The following is a 22,688-nucleotide window of genomic DNA, read 5'->3' as shown; positions in this document are numbered from 1 at the left end:
TCAACAGGCAGATTTTTCTGATTGCAGTTGCACAGCATGGCGAAAAACAACTTCCAGGTAATCATCTGTTAGACATACAGCAAGATGAATATTCAACTGCGCTGCCACAGCAATATAAGACATTAGAATGCAGCAGAGTAAAGCTGGGCATGCATAAGCACATTGAAAATGAAGCGAATTACACTTAATGCCTCCTGTGATTTGAACACTTGAACACTTAAGCTTTAGGTAGAAAGTTGTAGAAAGTGTAGAAATGTGTGAAAACTAATATGACAGAAATAAAAGCTTTTATCCCACTGAAACCCTGAGATAAATGGCAAGTGACTATGACAAAGAAATGGGGAAAAAAATGCTTTGTGCGCAAAATGAAAAACAACTGAAGTAATAATGACTCCACCTTTTCAGCCATTAGTAGAATATGCATTATTAGTCATCACTGCATTTTTATGTAAAATATCTACTTGCAACATGACAATTCAAGATTTACATTGGTAAAATTTACATTAGTTTACATTGGTTTTATTGATTATAAGGAAATTAGGATTTAGATATCAACTCGAATAAAGTTCTACAGCTGAGCAAAAATGGAAAGAAGGAAGGAAATTTCAAACAAACTGTTGGTAAAGTGATAACTGTTTACAACTTGACCTTTAGGAGACATTGACAGAGTCATTGCACTTTTAATTGGACCAAATAGTTTAAATTTAGAGATTTACTGAGAAATAGTGTCAGAAAACAAATGATTTTCAACTTGAATGGCCCTGTTAGAGTAAAATGTTACTTTTAATGTTAGTAAGTTCCAGCATGCTATTTACAGTTAATCATATTTTTTAAGTCATGAGAAGATTTAATAGTGGCCTGTCAGTGACTTTGTGATTCTGTGTCAATTCTGCTCTTAGTGAGATGAGCTATAATTAATGCTGTTTTTGAGAAAGACAAAATAGCAACAGCTAAAGGAACACCAAAAAGGAGATCGAAGTGCTGCTCTTAACGAATGTTTTAGAACCTGTTGAGCGTGCACTAGGCTCTCCTATGTGCAAAACGCATGCCTGAGAAGATGATGACGGCTAAGGCTGAACCACTCCTAAACTGGTTTTCCACCCCACTCTAGGTTAGATAACTTCTCTTTATTGTATAAGACTGTTAAAAGGGACCTATTATGCAAAATTCACTTTTTTATCCTTTTTATAAATCCACTTGGCTCTCTAATGCTTCTACGAACAGTCCAAACGCAATTAAAAACATTCACCCATTTTTTGACTATAAACGAATGTTCTATTTTTTCAAGAAAACGCGCAGTTTCAAAAGCTGTGTAATTGTAACGTCACAATTACACTGGCACCTAGCCACATTACCTGAGTCCCACCCCTGACTAGCAACTGAAGTGTAGCTCCACCCACTTGATTTTCAGTAGGATCACATCTTGCCGGCTGGTTTTACCTTTACTTAGACATACAGGTCAGGTAAAGATTTACAATGGCTCCCTCAAAGGCAGATGTTCTGTTGTTGGCTGCAAAGACCCATATGTGTCCATGCACATTCTCCGGCTGTCAGATCACAGAGATTCGTGGCTTCATTTTATTTTTGAGGGTAATGTTCCAGTCACATTGCCAAAGACAGTACTAGTTTGCACAAATCCCTTCACCACGGACTGCTTTGAGAACTCACATCCGTACACGTCGGGATTTGCAGAAAGACTTAGACTGAAGAAAAATTCAGTGCCTATTGTTCGTGGCAAATCTGCAGATGAAATCTAAGTACTTATTGTTCTTTTTCACGTGTACGAAGTGCTGGCTGGGGGCGGGGACAGATACAGCTAATTTGCATTAAAGTGCCAGAGCCCTAAAACAGCTCATTCTGAAAGGAGGTTAAAAAAGGGAGAGGTGAGGAGGTGAAATCTCATTATTTAATTATGTTTTTTTGCGAAAAATTTAATTAACATGTTTTGTATAGCCAATAGTCCGGTTTAGAAGAATCCACAGTTAAGGAAGAGTGAAACTTCCTTAACACATGTCACCAATGACCTGCCACAAACCTAAACAAATCCAACAGTGAGCGCACCATATTATGTGCTACCAGGTCTTACTGCCTACAACACTGTTTGAAGTTAAAACTTTTCAATGAGTGAAGGAGATTCAAAGTTAGCCATTTTCAGGGTTAGTGAGATATTTAAAATGAAATCAGAGGTAGCACAGAGAAGTAGGAAGCTATTTAAATGTGAAATATTTCCTACAACATGTCAAACCATGTCTGCTGTACATTAAGCTGTGAGAGGGAGAGAGAGCAAGACTTTTAGCATTGAGTTTGAATAGAGACCAAAGTGCTCCATGATGGCAACATTTTGGAAATCTGAGAGTTGAAATAAAAATCTACATCCTCTAGGGAATGCACAGTAAGACTGTTGTTTAAGTAATATCAGCTGTGCTACTCCTTAGTGTAGGAAACTAACAATAATTTAAAATGTCAACTTCACAAACTTCACAAATTTTTAAATGCTTTAAATTTTAAGTAAAACCCTGTTTTGTAGGCCCCTCCTTGAACCACCACCTTAATGTGGTTGGGGGGTTTGAGTGCTCAAATTATCCTAGAGGCTATGTTGTCTGGGGCTTAAATGCCCCTGGTAGGGTCTCCCATGGCAAACAGGCTCTAGGTGACGGGTCAGACAAAAAGCAGCAACTCGTGTTGGGGTTTACCCCAGTGGATGAGAGGGTCGCATCCCTGCGCCTTCGGGTTTGGGAGAGGTCTCTGACTATCATTTCAGCCTACGGGCGGAGTGGTAGTGCAGAGTACCCGGCCTTCTTGGCGTCCCTGTCGGGGGTGCTGGATAGTGCCCCTCCTGGGGACTCCATTATTCTGCTGGGGGACTTCAACGCCCACGTGGGAAACGAAAGTGACACCTGGAGGCGTGATTGGGAGGAATGGCCTCCCCGATCTGAATCCAAGCGGTGTTTTGTTATTGGACTTCTGTGCTAGTCACGGATTGTCCATAATGAACACCATGTTCAAACATAAGGGTGTCCATCAGTGCACTTGGCACCAGGATACCCTAGGCAGGAGGTCAATGATCGACTTTGTTGTCGTATCATCAGACCTTCGGCCGCATGTTTTGGACACTCGGGTGAAGAGAGGGGCTGAGCTGTCCACTGATCACCACATGGTGGTGAGTTGGATCCGCTGGAGGAGGAGAAAGCCGGACAGACTTGGCAGGCCCAAGCGCATAGTGAGGGTCTGCTGGGAGCGTCTGGCAGACCCCTTGGCCAGGGATGTATTCAACTCTCACCTCCGGTAGAGCTTTGACCAGATTCCGAGGGATGTTGGAGACATAGAGTCCGAATGGACCATGTTCTCCACATCTATTGTCGATGCTGCTGCCCATAGCTGCGGCCGCAAGGTCTGCGGTGCCTGTCGCGGCGGCAATCCCCGAACCCAGTGGTGGACACCGGCAGTAAGAGACGCTGTCAAGCTGAAGAAGGAGTCCTATCGGCTGTGGTTGGCTTGTGGGACTCCTGCGGCGGCTGACGGATACCATGGTGCCAAGCATGCCGCGGCCCGGGTGGTGGCAGAGGAAAAAACTCGGACCTGGGAGGAGTTCGGTGAAGCCATGGAGAAGGACTACCGGTTGGCCCCGAAGCGATTCTGGCAAACCATCCGGTGCCTCAGGAGGGGGAAGCAGTGCTTCGCCAACACTGTTTACAGTGGGGGTGGGGAGCTGCTGACCTTGACTGGGGACATTATCGGCCGGTGAAAGGAGTACTTCGAGGATCTCCTCAATCCTGCCATCACACATTCCTTGGTGGAAACAGAGGCTGGGGACTCGGGGTTGGGCTCTTTCATCACCCAGGCTGAAGTCACTGAGGTGGTTAAAAAGATCCGCGGTGGCAAGGCTTCGGGGTTGGATGAGATCCGCCCTGAGTACCTCAAGTCTTTGGATGTTGTGGGGCTGTCATGGTTGACACGCCTCTTCAACATTGCGTGGCGGACAGGGACAGTGCCTTTGGATTGGCAGACTGGGGTGGTGGTCCCCCTACATAAGAAGGGTGACCGGAGGGTGTGTTCCAACAACAGGGGGATCACACACCTCAGCCTCCCTGGTAAGGCCTACGCCAGGGTATTGGAGAGGAGAGTCCGGCCAATAGTCGAACCCCGGCTTCAGGAGGAGCAGTGTGGTTTTCGTCCCGGCCGTGGAACACTGGACCAGCTCTATACCCTCTACAGGGTACTCGAGGGTTCATGGGAGTTTGCCCAACCAGTCCACATGTGTTTTGTGGACCTGGAGAAAGCATTCGACTGTGTCCCTCGTGATGCCCTGTGGGGGGTGCTCCAGGAGTATGGAATCGGTGGCCCTTTACTAGGGGCCATCCGGTCTCTGTACAAGCAGAGCAGGAGTTTGGTTCGCATTGCCGGCACTAAGTCGGACCTGTTCCCGGTGCATGTTGGACTCCGACAGGGCTGCCCTTTGTCACCAGTCCTGTTCATAACTTTTATGGACAGGATTTCTAGGTGCAGCCAAGGGCCGGAAGGGGTCTGGTTTGGTGACCCGAGGATTTCGTCTCTTCTTTTTGCAGATGACGTGGTCCTGCTGGCCCCATCTAGCCAAGACCTACAGCATGCACTGGGGCGGTTCGCAGCCGAGTGTGAAGCGGCTGGGATGAAGATCAGCTCCTCCAAGTCCGAGGCCATGGTTCTCGACCGGAAAAGGGTGGCTTGCCCTCTTCAGGTTGGAGAGGAGTTCCTGCCTCAAGTGGAGAAGTTTAAGTATCTTGGGGTCTTGTTCACGAGTGAGGGAAGAATGGAGTGGGAGATCGACAGACGGATCGGTGCGGCTGCCACAGTAATGGGAGCGCTGTGCCGGTCCGTTGTGGCGAAGAGAGAGCTGAGCCGAAAAGTGAAGCTCTCGATTTACTGGTCGGTCTACGTTCCTAGGTCATGACCAAAAGAACGAGATCCCGGATACAAGCGGCTGAAATGAGCTTCCTCCTTAGGGTGGCCGGGCACTCCCTTAGAGATAGGGTGAGGAGCTCGGCCATCCGGGAGGAGCTCGGAGTAGAGCCGCTGCTCCTTCACATTGAGAGGAGCCAGTTGAGGTGGCTTGGGCATCTATACCGGATGCCTCCTGGACGCCTTCCTCGGGAGTTGTTCCAGGCACGTCCCACCGGGAGGAGGCCCAGGGGACGGCCCAGGACACGCTGGAGGGACTATGTCTCTCGGCTGGCCTGGGAACGCCTTGGGCTCCCCCCGGAGGAGCTGGGAGAGGTGTCTGGGGAGAGGGACGTCTGGGCGTCTCTGCTGAGTCTGCTGCCCCCGCGACCCGGTCCCGGATAAAGCGGAAGACGACGAGTACGAGTACGAGTACCTGTTTTGTAGGTCCTAATGAGAAATCAGGGTTGGCTAAAATCGACAGGTCAAAGCTTAGGAAAACCCACCAAAAGTCTACAAAAGTTTGAACGCAGTTCAGCAAAAGAACAAAAATGACTTTAGCCAAACAAAACGTTTTCTGGGATCAAACTCAGGCAAAAAAAACAAATGGCCACCTTGATCTCTACATATACAAACAAACTCGTGTGTTGACCTAATTGCTCAGAAGTATAGCAAAATTCAAACATATAACAGAAAGACAAAGGAAACAGTACTCCGCTTAATGCAAACACAGCAAAACAGAGTGGCTAACACTTTCCAACTCACTGATCACTAAAATTCTGTGAAAGCTGGAAGGACTATTTTTGATCCATATTTTACTGGGAGGTCATAGATTTGAAAAAAAAAAATGTCTCCATAGGCAACGGATTAAAATGAGTATTGAGTTCAACATTTTCTACCTGACCAAATAAAAAAAGCCTTGAGAAAAATATGTTTCCTGCTGCATTTCCAGCTGATGGTAAAAAAAAAAAAACATTACGAAGGCAGTGTTTCTATGTGCAACAAACTGGTATGGGCTGCTGGTGCGCAAGAGTGGGACAAAATTACAGCTTTCATGATCGAGAGGGAAAGGAAGGCATTTGAGGCGATCACAGACAACGAAAACATCACGGAGCCAAGAGGGCAAGAGGAAATCACAAGTAATGGGAAAGGTGGAGAGGCTGAAGGTGGACAGAGGAAGAGTAGTAGAGTCAGAGTAAACGTTTCCTGATTACCTGGTAAAAGAGGAAAAGGGGGTTTGACTACTTGTGGACCATATTGCTAATACAGACTCTAAGGAATTGCTTGTTGGTCACACAGATTTAATGTGTCTAACTGTTCCATCCAGCCCAAATGAAAGTTTAAGTTAAAGTTATACATGCAACCAGCAAAGTGCCAGTAACATTTTATTATTTGCTGTTCTAATCTTTTCGCTGTTTTCACTTTGTCTTAATCACATCCTAACAGAGCTTAAAATAAACACAAAATCTCATCTGAGATTGTACTCATTTTATAATTCCAAAAAAAACTGATCCAATCAGAACCTTTTTAATTCAACCAGCTAAAAACAGCTGAGGTGATGGATGGGGTGAGATCAGGGAGAAAGCGAGAAGTTTTACAGTTTTTCCTTCTTGTGTTTGGTGAAACTCTTCAGGTGACAGCTTGTCAAGGATTACAGCTTTTTTTCTTCATGTCTTTGAAGACACTAATAAGTGAACAGCTCTTCATTGATTGGACAGCTTTTTCACGCTTCAATGCCCAAAAGGTCCTCATTGATCTCCAGTCTTTCCTGCTGATCAGTCAAAACGTTTTAGGCAGAGGATCTCTTTGCCAAATCCCACGTCCCTCTTGCTTCTATGCCCAAGATGGGAAAAAGGCCTGGGCCGAAGTTTGAGTATAAGTATCACCACATAAAAGGCAAAAAAAGGGACACTGTGCACCTGCTCCACTCTAACCAGTTACTTAGTCAATTAAAAATCAGTTCAGTCATTAGACCTGGAAAAAAAAAAGGTTCCAATGAGAGTTTTTACCAGGCATTAGCACCCATAATGGGACTAATGACCAACTAGGCTATCTGCTTTATTGAAAGAGACAGGTTTATTTAGACAGTCAATAACAGGCTGAGGAAAAGATTTTGTTTTACAGCTGACCTCAGGCTAAACGACCCTGGTCTACTGGGAGAGACCTACAGAGAGAGAAAAGGTCAGAGCTGATTAGTTCACTGCAATCACATCTTATGCTAAGTTCTAAATGTAAATTACCCTCCTGACTGTGTGCTGAAAACAAAAACAGCCTTACTTGAGGATTCACAAATAACAAAATAGCAAGTGAAGTGAAAGAAATATCAGTTAACTGTATAAAGCCTGATGATTTACTGAAAGGTCAGGCGGAAAATATATACTGCTTTTCTGCATCTATTGACACTTATTGGCATCCGGTCATCAACAGTCTCTCCTTAAAAATGTGCTTCGACAGTAATCCAAAAACAAACACCATGGTTCATGGTCCATCCCCATAAAAGCATCTGCTAAAAAAAATTAAAGCAATGAAATAAGAGGTGTGACAAGACCTTGTGACATGAATATGCATTATTAAAACACCAAAGTTGTGGGTCTAAGTTGACTTTCTTGAGTCTGCATGCATTTCATGGTTCATTATCCAAAATACTTTAACTGATAAAAACATCAACTGTGCAATTCTACACTAAACATTCTTTAAAATAAAGATTTCATAAATCTCAGATTTTATTTTATTTACAAAAACACAACAAAATTTCCAGTCAGTTTTTATTTTGGCACTGGGACGGCCCAAGAGGTTGACAAGCTTGAAAACCAGGATTCGTCAAACCTGAACTGGAAAATTCCACACTGATTACAGATTATTTAAAATATAGTTTGGTATTTGGGACACTTTTACTCAGTTTGTTAAAACAACAAATGGGAGTTCTTAGCTTTCCCCAAGATATTGCTAAAACACTTGTGAAACAAATCACTTTGTGAGATGAATGCATCGTTACAGACCTTGCTTTGAAGGATTTATGTTGCTTTGGATAAGGATACTCAGGGTAAACTCTCCATATTCAATTACTGGGTTCCCAGTTAATTAATTAGTTACATCCCTATGACATTGAGGGCATTTGCAGGCTCATTGTGCAAAGCCAGAGGAGGTGCAATCTAATCGGGGTGCAACTTTAAAGCAGCAGTATCCTTGTTTAAGGTATGTAGCTCTTGGAAAGCACTGGATGGGAAGAAAAGGGGGGTCCTTGGAGGATTGCTGACAAACTGATTTCTTGATCCGAGCTTAATGCAACGTCTCTTGTTCACCTCCTTGGTTCCCTCCCCCTCGTCTCAGTGGGCCTAGGTGGGAGACTGGAGTTGAACCTGACATTATAGCCCCTAAATAAATGATTAAAAGCCGTCTGGCCATGGGCTAGCGCAGCTTTTTGCCAGTCACAGGGGAAAACGGGAATGCTGATTGTGAGTCAAGGAGACTCAAGAAAGCAGTCAAGGGCAGGAGAGGTGGAGCACAGTGAGTTAATGGCGGATTTCTAAGAGAGGAATGATAAAGTAACATCAAGGGCATGGAGGAAGGAATGTGATAAAGGAAGGGGAGAAGGGTTAGGCACATGCAAATGTATAAGCAAAAGGAAACTTTAAGACAAGATAAATGGAATGAACTTATATGGCGCTTTTCCAGTCATACAGATGGCTCAAAGCACTTTACACTAGAGCCACATTCACCCAATTGCACTCACTAACACTCACACATTCATACACCAATACGCAGATCAGTAGGCAACTTGAGGTTAAGTGCCTTGCCCAGGGGCACATCAACCTATGGCTGGAGGAAGCTGGATTTGAACTCACAACCTTCTGATTGCAAGACAACTACTCTTCCTACTGAGCCACAGACAACTTTATATCAGCAAAAACTACTTTTTAATATAAAAATGGGATCATGTGCCGGAGACTGTACATAAGTATATATCAGTTTGATGGAACAATGTAAAAAGTAGAAAAGCAGCAATAATAGCAGAAGGATGCAGACTCTTAGACAACTACTGTGTGCACCTTTTAACCCACTTTTACCATTCAGCATCTTGGTTACAGATGTTGGGTCCAGCCATGGACAACAACATTTAAAGGCCAGTTTGATCTTTTCTGGAATTTTCAAAATAAATCACAGTAACCTACTTTCAGCACAGCCAGAAACAGAAGAAGAGCGGACTTCCCATTACATCATTGTTTGAATAAAAACTCTGCGTTCCAACAAACAGATCTCTCTCTTTCCATGCAGATTCTAGACGGAAACTGTACAGGAGAGGCACCAAACAGCGAGTATGTCTCTTGTTGGCAAGCAGACATAACTCTTCAAACTGAATCCAAGAGTGTCATACGATCACGCGATCATATGCAGCAAAGTTAAATAATGGTTTTCTGTTCGAGTGTCCGGCATTCATTCATATAAAGGGTGTAATGAGACACGCGTGACTTGGCTTTTCTTCTGAGGCCTCCAGAAGCAGCCCTAACCGAAGAGGATTTCCCCACGGCCTGGAAAAGAATGCTGGGACCGCATCGCACACCTTCCTGCGTGTACGTCCAGGTAGCGAGAGCTACCCCACCGCATCGCGGCCACTCAAGGAGCCGAAAGTGCCTTCTGTGTATGGTTCGGCCAGGCCAGCTAAAATCCCTTCCCTACAGCTACGGAAGTTAGCTGCAAGTTAACCCTTTGTTCTCCCATACGTGGATGTTTTTCCTCAACGCCCAGGACAACTTCTCTTTAGCACGGTTCACGTAAGAGGTAGTGTTTGGGCAGAGAAGATTACTTTAGAGGTAAATAATCTAAATAATGTTAGTTTTATGACGTTTGTTTTTGTTTGTGTTGGGAAACTCAGCAACAGTACATGCTAGGAGACTAGCACTCAGCTAAGGATGTGTTCTGTGTTGTGTTTTTAAAGTTAAGACAAAGTTTATTTAAAGGGTGGTTTTTAAACACATAAGACCGACCATAACGCGCTGTACACGCTTATTCCACAGTGGGTCACGGGGGAGATGGTGCCTATCTCCGGCAGTCTACGGGCGAGAGGCAGGGTACACCCTGGACAGGTCGCCCTTCCATCGCAGGGCAACAAAGAGACATACAGGACTAGCAACCATGCGTACACTCATTCACACAATTTAGAGAGACCAATTAACCTAACAGTCAAGTTTTTGGACTGTGGGAGGAAGCTGGAGTACCCGATGAGAACCCATGCATGCACGAGGAGAACATGCAAACTCCATGCAAAAAGACCCCCAGCCAGGAGTCGAACCCAGGACTTTTTTGCTGCAAAGCAACAGTGCTACCAAAGGCGCCACCGTGCAGCCCCTAGGAAAATATATTATTATATTATATATATTATTATACAATAATCCCTTAAATATTATTTGTACTAGGCAAAGCCAGCTAATTAAACACCATTAAGACCCATTTATCCAAAAGGTTTGGTTCTTATTCAAAATAATATTTCCTTAAACATTATTTTAATAAATAAAGGCAGCTAATTAAACACCGTTGAGAATTAGTCATCCAGAAAGTTGGTTTTATTCAGCAAATCATTCTTTATTTTAATAAAATAGCATTTTAATGTTTTATCTGATCTTGCATTGTGAATTGTTGTTTAAAGATATGCCAATTATTGCCTAAGTTAATTCAAAGACGAACTTAACTTGATTTTCAGAGTCCTCAAGATAATCCTTGGTTCTCAAACATGAATAACATTGCATGGTAATGTTGCATCACTCATTTGGTCATGGTTTTAACCATCTTTAATCAACTTGTTTATATTGTACATGGCCCATTTGTCTTCCTTATTCTTTCATTTTGCTTGGTAGTTTAGTTGGGTTGTTTTAGCATAGTAAAGAGTTTGTTGATGGAAATATGTTTGACAAGTATTAATATTAAATATTCAATGATATATTCATATTCATAATCACAACACAGACCTAACATCAATTATGAAGAATCTGTGTGAGTGGGATTTTTCTGACATTAGCTCAGTTTAATTCTTTAGCCATATCCATAGTTTGCAGAGCGTTTACAGGGGATCAGAGGACTTTAATCTACAAAAGGTATCAGAAAGGGCAGGATACAAAAAACACAGCATTATATACACCATAGGAAAGTGAATTCAGTTATTATTTGAGAAAATACGGTGCGACAGTGATATTAAAAAAATAGGAAATTTCTCTGAAACTGGTTAAAAGACAAAATGAAAACATGTCAGGGTAGCTTCAAAGAGGCTGACAGCAACACTGAAAAGCTGCATGGATTTGTATCAGGTGACCTATTCTTTACATCTCTGGACTAAGAAGTAGGGTTGGAAAAAAAAGTTTTTTTCTCCAAGAAAACATCCAGGCCTGGCGAAAACATTCTAAAACCTTGTGCAGAATTTGGTATGATCTAAAGGATAACTACTCCAAAAAGTATATATTTTGAACAAAACCCACACTGAAAATGACCAAAAGCACAATTTGCGATCAAGGCAGCATCATGACATGGAGTTACTTTTCTTCAGACGGCAGAAGGGTTTTGTCAATATGAATGAAATAATAAAGAAAGGAAGGAAGGAAGGAAGGATAAATAGAGACCTTTTGTCATGTAGAGTGGGCAGAGGGTATTTTCTACAACAGTTCCTATGGATATATGACTCCAATACAAAATATCTACCAGTAGGAGGTAACTGAGTTATATTGAAGCTTGATCAAGATTCATAATCTGTAATTCATAAGAGTTATCTAGCTCCAACAGCAATCAAAACCAAAATCAATGGAAACAAGGTGTAATACAAATTCTTCAAAAAGTATTATAGAGTTAATTAAAATAAGGTGACATTTAAGTATTTTTATTAAAATCTGGTTCTGAAAATACGTAACTACAAAGAAAGTTAAACTCCACTGTAATGGGTAAAGTGCATGAGTACAAACTATTTTGTTCATGGGTACAAATTGTGTTAGAAAGAGAATAAATGGCAAAAGGTGGGTAGAAAAAAAGGGTGAGATTTGATAAATGCTACACTGACAGATTCATTAATGTATGAACATGCTTATATGAATCCACCGAAGAATAATTTTAATCTGTTGCATACAACCCAAGTAAGATCATCCTTAACAACATGTATGTTATAGCTCAACATGAGCTGCAACAATCCATGCCTTCAAAAGACATTACCCTTGACAAGAGGCCCAGACCATTTTCCTGTGGGGACATACAATTATGATAGATCATGGATAGAAATTCACCCCCGCCAAAGCAGCCAATCTTAACCATAATAAAATTCTATGCAGAAAAAAGGAAAAGTAGGAAAACTAGGAATACAAAGGAAGGAGATTAAGTGATACAGCGGTGTCAATTAGAACCAACCAGCTATCTGTCATTAGTCCACCCCCATTCATCATCAGTGTTCAATAAGCTGCTTGATGTTGTCTGAGAATAGAGAGAGCAAAGTGAGAGAGAGTAAGCAGATAAGGAGTTTCTCTGAAGACGAGTCAAAGAAAAACGTCTGTTGGACTTAAGAGAATGAGCCATGACTGCACGACAGGTTGAATAGTACATACCAAACTGCAGATATTCCCTTAAAAGGTTACAGGACAGCAACATGGAGTAAAATGTATTCAGTTTCAGTGACATTTTTAACTTTTCACATTTTTCTTTTTAAACTGTTCTGCTTTCAAGCAAAGGAGGTTAGATGGTTGGTTAATTGACGTTTAGACAGTCAAAAATAAAGTCATTAGAAAACATTGTACTTGTCTGATCATCTCAATACATGAAGATATGAATGGAACACACTTTTACAATATGTGTTGAGAATGAAAAGTTGAATTTTGTGATATGTTTTTGTAATGTTTTAGTTTTACTGTTGACAATGTAAAAAAAAAAAAAGTTTCTTCTGTTTGCCATTGATCAGTAAACTGACAGAATATACATCAAGTTTCTAATACTATATATAAAGGTTAGCTATGCATGCATCATTATCAGCAAATCAAGTTTGTGCTGAAGAAGTAGTGGCATTTAAAACAGAAAACATTTTTTTCCTTAATAAAATTTTAAATATTTTTAAATGTAAAAAACATAACAATTTCACCAATAAAGGGACATGACTAACTACTACTGCTACTAGTATAGCTAGCTGAAAACAAAATTGGCATTAAAACTGTATTTTGTGACCATGCTTTTAGAAAAATCTGATTTTTAATTTTTGATAGTCCATCAAACGCATCGTCTCTAATGCATCCAGCAGACACCAATAGAAGTAAAACACGGACAGTTAAATCACCAAAACGTAGCCCTACTTTGAACTTGGACAAAGAAGGCCATTTAGAAGATGTTTTGTCCTCACTGTGTTCAGAGGGAAACTTCAGGCTCCTCCAGCTGCTATAAGCTTCCAAACAGCTAATGGTGAGTAAATAAACATTTAGCTTGATGGTCTGGTTTGTCTGTTTATCAGCTCACTAGATTTTTTTGACTATCAGCACTATGTATGAGGGTCTGATTGCACTCAGCTCAGCCACAATAACATAATGATGTAAACTATCACAGGTACTACTGCTACCAATAATAATGATAAGTTAAACAAATAACTTTGATAACATTTAACACCATACCCATCAAAGATTTATATAAGGTGGCTGAGTGGTCTCTACCTAAGTGTTTTTGTTTTATTTTGAAATTAAAATGCACTGTTTTAAATTGGACAAAACAGTTTAAAACAGTGTACTTTATCTCTTAAAAATGGGAAAATATCTCTTATATTTCAACTCTGCCTGACAGAAGTTGGTAAAATTGTTGAAACTGATGAGAATTTGAAAAGAAATGCTCTTTGCCCTAAGTTATAGTGTGGTATATGTTTTTCTTTAAGAGTCATGACTTTATGTAGGGAAATAAGGATGAAATTATGTTCATGGTGTTAATATGGTGTTCATTGTGATATGACATTGTGTCATATCGTTCACACCTTAATTAATCCATATTATATTTGCTAAAATCAAAAGTAAGACCTTGATACATTTTTTGCAGCAGCCTATTTCAATATCCAAGTACAACAATTACACAAAACTGCTAAAACTCCCATTTTCATATTGCCATTCTGAATATAAACCATAGGGTGTTTTGTTAAACCAGCAGAGAGCCACTGCAGAAGGGTCAGAAAGCATCATGTGGCTCCAAAGGCAAGGGTTGGAGAAACCCCAGAAGTGTGCTGTCAGAATTTTACAGAAGTCAGACATGTGATTTGACCAGGAAAGCTGCAGTCAGTGCATATTTGCATTTTCAAACCCTAAATAAATATGTAAGAAAGGTAAAAACTCTGTTTCAACAGAACCTTTAAAAAAAACTGGTTTTGCATCACAAATTGTTTTGATAAAAGAACAACCTAATAGCTGCAAAAATGTTTGCTGCAGTTTAGGCAATATCACAACAATATAAAGACTGGACAGACAAATACTTGAAAACTATTCAAAAATACATAAAAACCTTATTTATAAGTTTGAATTCTATTGAAGTAGACATACTGAGTGCAGTAAAGTCAATCATCTACAGTACATAGTTTATATGTTCAGGCATTTGTGTTTCCAATTGCAAACTACAGCAGACGTTCCCACTCACTCCCACACCAGAGCAAAAATTAGATCTGTACGTCTCATTCTGAACGCAGCAGGAGGGAGGCTTGGGTTCTTTGGTTTCAGACAGCACTCTGTCAGATCACCACCTGGTCAACCATTCTGGTGTGATCAGAGTCACCTTCCTTCCTAATACCCACACATGCAACACGCTCAGACTCAGTCTGACCCCTGTGCAGCGACTAACAGAATTTCACTCCAGAGCCACGCCAGCAATCATTACGTGGCTCTTACACAATTAATTCTCAAGGAAAGATCGCCTAGCAAACCTTGGGGCGTCCAATTTCCCATCAACCCCTTCTGTTTCAACCACCTGCCCTACCAGCAGCTCTCTGGAGCAGAGAATAACGTGATAAAGTTCTAGCAGGAATGAAAGAGAGGGAGAGCGTGAGAATGCAGTACACCGTGGTGAAAAAGCAAATGTGAACAGTGGCCACATGATCCAAACACTCAAAACAAAGCCGGTTTGTGATATGGAGAAGGGAAAGAAAGGACATCAAGAAAGATGAGATGTAGGGGAACCTAACAAGGCTGATAATAAGTGGAAGACATCCAAAACAGCATGCTCTCTTTGTGTATTTATGCTCTGGTTGTTGGTCTTTTCCCCCTTCACCATTTCTCCCCATATAGTTTTGCTCTTCTCGAATGAAATATGCCACAGGACTGTTCATCATGAACATGTGCCATTCTGTACCCAGCAGGGGGATGTTTCGTACCCACTTGGACAGCTTAAGATTGAAAATGATTTATGTGTCCAAAAAATAGTCTTCTGTAAAAACAGTTTGGAAATGAGACGCCTAAACGTTTTTACCAGCAGGAGTCTGCTTTAAGTGACTCTAATACAAATAGCAAATTGAAAAAAAAAATAGAAAGAAAAATAATGAGGGAGGTGACTTCCTGATGATACAACTAAGAATGATGGGAGCTTAATCTCTCCACTGATGACTGATCCTCAGCCAAATCTGGGCCTTTATTCTCCTCTCTTTCATGCTTCGTCTCTTAGTTTCAGACGCTTCCATTATTTCCCTCCCGCCAGTACTGATTTTTCTACCTCTTCTCCGAAATACCCTCTTATCCCCCCAACCCATGCGTCACCCTCTGCTGATGTGCCCTTTTGTTCCGTTGCACCAGTGCCTAGAGACAGGACAAAACTTAGCCAGGCTTTCACAGACTCAGACATGATTGCTTCCCGAAAGTGCAGCGCGAACCGCATTTTCCCACTCAGAGCAAGCTATCTAGTGACAGACTGAAACCCTCATGGAACCCATTTAACATCACCTTAATCTGTGGCAAGAGTGATATTTCCATGCAAATTGGCCAGGAGATGTTTTGAAACTTTGAATAATTTCTAACATGCCCTAAATTACACAACGTACACTCAAGCACTCTCGCACGCACACATGGAGTCACATACCACATATGTTTTCCTCGTGAATTATGGCCAGGAGTCAGTTTGGAAGTCAAAGATCCAGAAAGTCACTTCAACCACGTAGTTTAAAGGCAGCAGTCAGAAAATTGGAGCAATGGGTGCAGAAATAAGTTGTGCAGTTGTTCGGTAAGTGGCAAGGGAGACAAAGAAAAGAAGACGGCTAATGAATGAAAACAAAGAAGGAGAAATCACTGGAGCTCTACAAGTGAACAAAATCAATGAGCGGTGGCGAGAGGTCAGCACCCACAGTTGAGGTTTTAACTGTTTGGACAGCAGCACCCGCTGCCATGAGGAGCGGGTGAAAGAAGAATTCAGCAGCAAGGATGAAGACCAGCGCTAGTCTGGAGCAGTCGACGGGCGGTGGGCGGAGTATGGGGCAAGGGGTGGGTTTGCTGCGATGGTTTAACTCTGGGTTCCCGCAGAGCAGCTTATTTGCTGCGCCCCTCCTCTTAGCCTCTGGATTCCTGTCAGCATGATTTTGTCAGTAGACTGGTGACTGAAATGGGGAGGGGGGTGTCTATGAGCTGCAGAGTGAGGGGGAGGCTCTGAGTGAGACAAGCTCTGCCAGAAGCTTAGTTTATGTGAGGTCCACGGAAGATGTAGAGAGCTGGAGAGGGGCCATATGCTTCACTTCCTGTCAGACTACAAATGCAACACTTAATGTCCCCCTGACACCCTTTTCCAAACCCGTCTGTGTGTGCAGCCCCAGGGTCTCCTATTTAGCAAATATTCACCCCCTCCCTTTCTGACAATACAGGCGTACGTTCTGGGTCTCTTGAGTTAAAAGCAGTAAAGCTTATTGTAGATTTTATTGGAATAACATATATGTTTTTTTTTCCATTTAGGCTGTTACGTTGGGCTGTGTTAGTGGAATCTATGGGCTTCTTGGCAGGAAGAGCCCTGGAGGTTACAGAGACAGTGCCAGATTATTTGTGTGCCAAAACACACTTCCATGGAAAATTATTTACTACAAAACCTGTATAAACATATACTGTTTCCTGTACCTTCAGATGCAACAGGTGCAATGGAAACCTTACTGTGAATTCATTTTAATAGATCCTCATATTAGGTTATTTTGGAGCAAACACAACTCATATTGACTGGAATCCCCTGTATTTTGCTGAAGTTCTATGACCCCAAAGCTTTGAAACCTTTAGAGGAACCTAGAGTTGGAAAAAAACCTCTTGCTTGCACAGATAATACCCTGCAGAACTGATGCAGTCCATGACAATAACTGTGACCATTTTTCAAACGTGCCATCGGTCAGATGAGATTAAACCTTCTCCCAGGATATTTTTATGGCTTTGTGCCAACTGTCTGATAAGAAATTACATTCATTTTGTGAGCAACAGCTCAGAGCCACAGGCACTGGCTGCATGAACATGCCTTTGGAGAAATCTCAATTGATTTACAGCTATCCTTCAATGGGTCAAGCGATAAGGTGATGCTGGATGTATATGTGTCAGGGGGCCTGAGCTATAGCCCAGTGACTTTTATTTATTATTTCTTTCCTTCAGATAAAATTTTTTTTATATTTCATCTGTTTTGCTCAGCTCTGCTCTAAAGGCTTTACGGAGTACAAAGTAGGTAAACATGTTGGTGGATGAAGGCAAATTGTAGAATGGACTGATTTTAACTCAGTGGGTAGCAAATGATCCTACAGATCAGAAAAAAAAATGTTTTTAGACCCAATGTAACCCAGGACCATTTACTATATTCACTATATTACTGTAAAGCCACCCTTTTCCAGTCGGAAAATGGTGGCTTGTCCTCTTCGGGTTGGAGAGGAGTTCCTGCCTCAAGTGGAGGAGTTCAAGTATCTCGGGGTCTTGTTCACGAGTGAGGGAAGGAATGGAGCGGGAGATTGACAGACGGATTGGTGCGGCTGCCGCAGTCATGGGGGCACTGTGCCGGTCCGTTGTGGTGAAGAGAGAGCTGAACCGAAAAGCGAAGCTCTCGATTTACCGGTCGGTCTATGTTCCTACTCTCACCTATGGCCATGAACTTTGGGTCATGACCGAAAGAACGAGATCCTGGATACAAGCGGCTGAAATGAGCTTCCTCCGTAGGGTGGCCGGGCACTTTAGAGATAGGGTGAGGAGAACGGTCATCCGGGAGGAGATCAGAGTAGAGCCACAGAGGAGCCAGTTCAGGTGGGTCGGGCATCTATATTGGATGCCTCCTGGACGCCTTTCTCGGGAGGTGTTCCAGGCACATCCCACCGGGACGAGGCCCAGCGAACGGCCCAGGACGCACTGGAGGGACTATGTCTCTCGGCTGGCCTGGGAACGCCTTGGGCTCCCCCCGGAGGAGCTGGAGGAGGTGTCTGGGGAGAGGGACGTCTGGGTGTCTCTGCTGAGTCTACAGCCCCCGCGACCCGGTCCCCGATAAAGCGGAAGATGACGAGTACGAGTTCTGTAAAGCCTCCATTTTATGTAAATCTTTCTTTATTGTTATTAATAATTGTATGTGTATCTGTGTGCTTTCCATTTTCCTGTCACTTTGCTGCAAACAGGAATCCTCAAGGCTTTTTAAAATTGCTTTCTTCTTGCTGCTCTGTCCTAGAACTCAGATATGTGGAGTTTGCGGCAAGTTCTTGTCCAGTCAGCGGATTCTCCCTCTTGAACAGCGGATCTCTGCAGCTCAGATCTTCTGCCTTTCAGATAGCTGGCTTCTTGGTAGTTCTGCCATCCTCTTTTCATTTTCAGATGATGGACTGAACAGTTCTCTATAAGGTGTTCATAATTAAGGATATTTTTTACATCTAACATTAGACTGTCTGATGTGTTTCTTGGACTGTGAGATGTTGTTTGGCAACTTCTGGGGCCATTACAGAACAGCTGTACTTATACTAAAATGAAATTAAACATAGATGGACCCCATTTACTAAGGAGGTGACCTCTGAAGCCTACTGTCTGAAATGTGTTTTAATTAATGGTATCACAGTAAATGGCCCTGTATAAAAAATATATGCCACAGTTTTTAAGTTTCTTTTGGAAAACAAAAATTTCTGTCTCTCCACTTTAGTTCTGTTCTACTTTGTGTTGGTCTATCACAAGAATTCCCAATAAAACAGTTTTATGTAAATTTGTGGTTATGATGTGAAACAATTGCTGAAGGGGTATGGATATTTTAGCCAGGCTTTGTTATCTACATACAATAACTGAAGTTTAGAGAAGTCTGACACCACATATACATGAATAAAATGAAATATAACAATAAAGCCCTCTGGATTATGTACATGTTATCACTGTCTGACTATTAGAGCATTTTATATATAAAAATGCAGCTATTATACTGTATGCAAGATGTATATCCTTGGTCTGGTTAAAAACTGAACTTTTCTCCAGAATGATAATGATAAGATCCTCTGAGTCCATCTCTGAGTCTGAGCAGTCTGGAGCCAGAACTCACTGCGAAACAACTGCAGTTCTGATAACTGTGGGTCAACCAGAGTGCGTAGACACGATGCCCTTCTCATCACTCTACAACAAAATCAGAGATCTCTCTCATCTCGCAGAGTCGAACTCTTCTCAAAGAGCATTTTTTATGACAAGGCTCGTAACAGCATTAAATTCAGACGGAGACAATGGCATGGCCAGTGGATTTTAAGCTCCACTGTTTTATAAAAAGAGCTTAATTGAATTACAGTAAAATCTATATTGGTTTAATATGAATGACATATTTATGCAGTTATGTTTTTTTTAATCAGAAACTGACACAACTGGAAAAAAAGTCATTAAAAAGCTACATAAACAGCTGCCTGGTGTTCTGTGTGTTTGAAGGTGCGTGAGCTTGAGCGAGCAAGAGTGTCTTTTAAGCTTCCTTTCAAAGCTACAACTAGACGATGAATATTTAAAACCAGACAGACATCTGAAACGTTGTTTTGGTAGTGGGCCTACTTCTGCATCCTAAATCAGCCTATAGTACTTCCTCAGAAAGAGGATGTTACGAAGGAATGTTAGAACTGGCTTCTTTGAAGATGAGGCTAATTCACTACAAGTGTGGCTTTCACCGCTAACATTTGCTGGGTAAACAGCAACATATCTGGAAAAGAAAAGCACATGTTCCAGTGATGAAGAAAGTGCTCCAGAGAACATGCAGTATGAACGCACCGCAAAGGCTTTGGGCTTGATCCGAACTGAGAAGGTGGCTACACTGATTCAAAGGAAGGATGAGTAACTTTGAATATTTTAATTTTCTTTTTTTTTTTTATTAGTTGGGTTTTTGCGGTTGGTTTTAATCTTTTAACAGACTCCCTCCATAACTCCCAAAGGTACTGGATATGAAAAAATGTGCCTTTTTTCAACATGTTAAAGCTTTTCAAATGTTCTTTCTGTGTCATGCACTATTCATGCTCTGGGTGTTGTGATGCTCCGCAGGTGGCTGGGAGGAAAGAAGGGGGATGCAGATGAAATATGGATTATCTCCTCTCAGTGTCTTTCTAAGCCCCACTTCGCTGGCACCGCTGATTTTACAGTGGCTCCCCTCCCACAAAGCCAACCAGCTGCAGGCCTAGCATCTGGCTGCTAAACCCCCCACCCAGCCTTTAATCAACCAAACACACACACATATCCTAACATCTCTATCTATCTTCCCCCCTCTTGATGTAAACATCTCCCCCCCTCACACTCTTCTGTATTATCTTCTATCATTCTGGGGTTTTTTCCTTGCAACAGGAAATGCTGACTTCTGAAGATTTAGATATCCCGTAAACAGGATCTCCACCCGAAACAGCTATCAGTTGGAAGAGGAGTGATGACAGGCCACAGGCTTCAAACTGTCCAAATAAGCAGTAGGTCAGTTTGCTTTGGATGACAGACATCATCCAAGCTTTAAAGAAATGTCTCCCAACAGGAAGGAAATTTCAGCCCAACCCTTTAAAGTCCCCCAGGACATCAGTGGGAGTTGCTCCTGATCCTAAACCCAACTAAATGCAACTAAGTAGAAATATGAACCTCGCTGTTCAATAATCTAGTAATTCCCAAAGAAGGAATCAGGAACAAACTGTAAAATGATACCACATGTGTTTAGTTAAATTAAAAATGTTTGTAGATAGCATATATTTCAAAAACAAACTAAAAAAGAAGTCATGTTTGTCTTCTTGAACCTGTGATATCCAAGTCTCTGCTGCTGTTGTATTAAGGGTCAGAGGAGGAAAAGCTAAACAGCCCTGAACATTTAATAAATATCAGGCCATTTATTAAGCTTCTAAAGCAATATGGGAGTCACTAATCAACAACCAGGTGTACATCATACACTATATCACCAAAACTATTGGGTCACACCACCAAATCAATGAATTACGGTGTTCCAATCACTTCCATGGCTGCAGGTGTAGAACGTTTGGTGTGGAGAAACTTGACTGGTCAGAGTCCTAAACTCAACCTTCTTGAACACCTTTGAAATGATTTAGAGCTGAAGCTGCAATTCTGGTTTTCTCATCTAACTATGAACACATTCCTAAACCTTGTGGAAGATGTTTACAGAACAGTTAAAGTTGCTAATGCTGGCAACAGTCGCTCCATCAATCAATTAGATCTCATAGATTAATAGAATGCCACTTTTATGCTATCTGTGTTATTTTGCTATCCATGTTTTACTTTTATGCCGTGTTGAATGTGATTTTAATTACTTTTTGTCATTCACCCATCTCCAAATGTTGCTCCATTATGGATTATTACCACAACTAACTTAACCTTTATCCAATTAAAGAGGAAACATGGATCATCTAAACGAATAATAGAAAAAACAATAGCCACAATTAGACATTTACTTCTTGGAAACTGAGGCTTGTATATACCCTGAAGAAGGGACAGAGGCAGCTGCTGACAGAGCCACTGTGCCTCTATGTCTGCTGCTCTGATTATCAAGAACACTGAGAAATGTGTGTGTTTTTGTCTCCATCAGACAGAGGATGTCCGGTATGCACCAGCCATCTGATTACCCAGGTCAAATTAGTTTAATCTCATCTCCCTGCCTTAACTGAAGAAAATAAAGGTACTTTTCAGAATCTGCAAGGGATGTTTGGCAAGCTTAATTAAATCTAATAGGGGTATATCATATGATGTTTATATTAGTACATTTGCTATCTAAATGGCAATGAAATTTGAAAAGCAATACTACTAAATCAATAAGATTTGCCAACTCATGGCAAACCATTTCCTTGAGCCCTTGAGTATGCATTTGTCTAATTGTATTGAAAAGATTCTTGTTGCTGGCACTGTACTGGAAGATGAACAGGAGCTGGGCAAAGTATGCATCGACAGGAAGGAAAAATGGGCACTTGCTGCAGGCTGTCCACCGAGGAATACAACCCCACCCTGAGGCGGCTACTGCTACTGTATTGCTGTTGTATGATTACATCAGTGTTAATGAATGACTTAAGAAAAGCAACATCCAAACTAAAGATAATGTCACCAGAAACGTATTTCAGATTCAGTCTATGCTAGGCCTACATGATTACTGGTATCAAGATGCAGCAAGAATTAAAAATGTGATGTCATACTGTTTCTATATTTTAAGCAATAACAACTAGTTGCCAGTGTTGTTTATGAATAGCAGTCACTTTTGCATAAATAACTTGTATGTTAACTCATATAAACTGAATGCATATGCCCTAACCATCAAAACACATAGATTAATTTAATCTATGCATTTTAATGGTTAGGGCTAGTTTTTTTGTCTAACTTATTATTATTTTTTTT

The 22,688-nt window shown here is 41.7% G+C and overlaps 1 protein-coding gene across 12 annotated transcripts in view; it reads right to left on the bottom strand.

Annotated features, from left to right (window-relative positions):
• Nucleotides 1–22,688, bottom strand: part of arvcfb (ARVCF delta catenin family member b) — a 336,448-nt gene that overhangs the window by 99,887 nt on the left and 213,873 nt on the right. Inside the window, exon 1 of one of the 12 annotated variants that reach the window (XM_047381046.1) lies at nucleotides 15,967–16,253. The exons of the other annotated variants lie outside the window; for them this stretch is intronic. The gene's annotated coding sequence lies outside the window, so the exon portion shown is untranslated. Of the gene's footprint in view, nucleotides 1–15,966; nucleotides 16,254–22,688 lie in introns of those variants that run through there. 12 annotated transcript variants of the gene reach the window in all.

This window comes from Girardinichthys multiradiatus, chromosome 12, assembly GCF_021462225.1.
Source record: "Girardinichthys multiradiatus isolate DD_20200921_A chromosome 12, DD_fGirMul_XY1, whole genome shotgun sequence".
Taxonomy (NCBI): Eukaryota; Metazoa; Chordata; class Actinopteri; order Cyprinodontiformes; family Goodeidae; genus Girardinichthys; species Girardinichthys multiradiatus.
The sequence above is the reverse complement of the archived record's forward strand: the minus strand, read 5'-3'. Positions and strand labels throughout refer to the sequence as shown.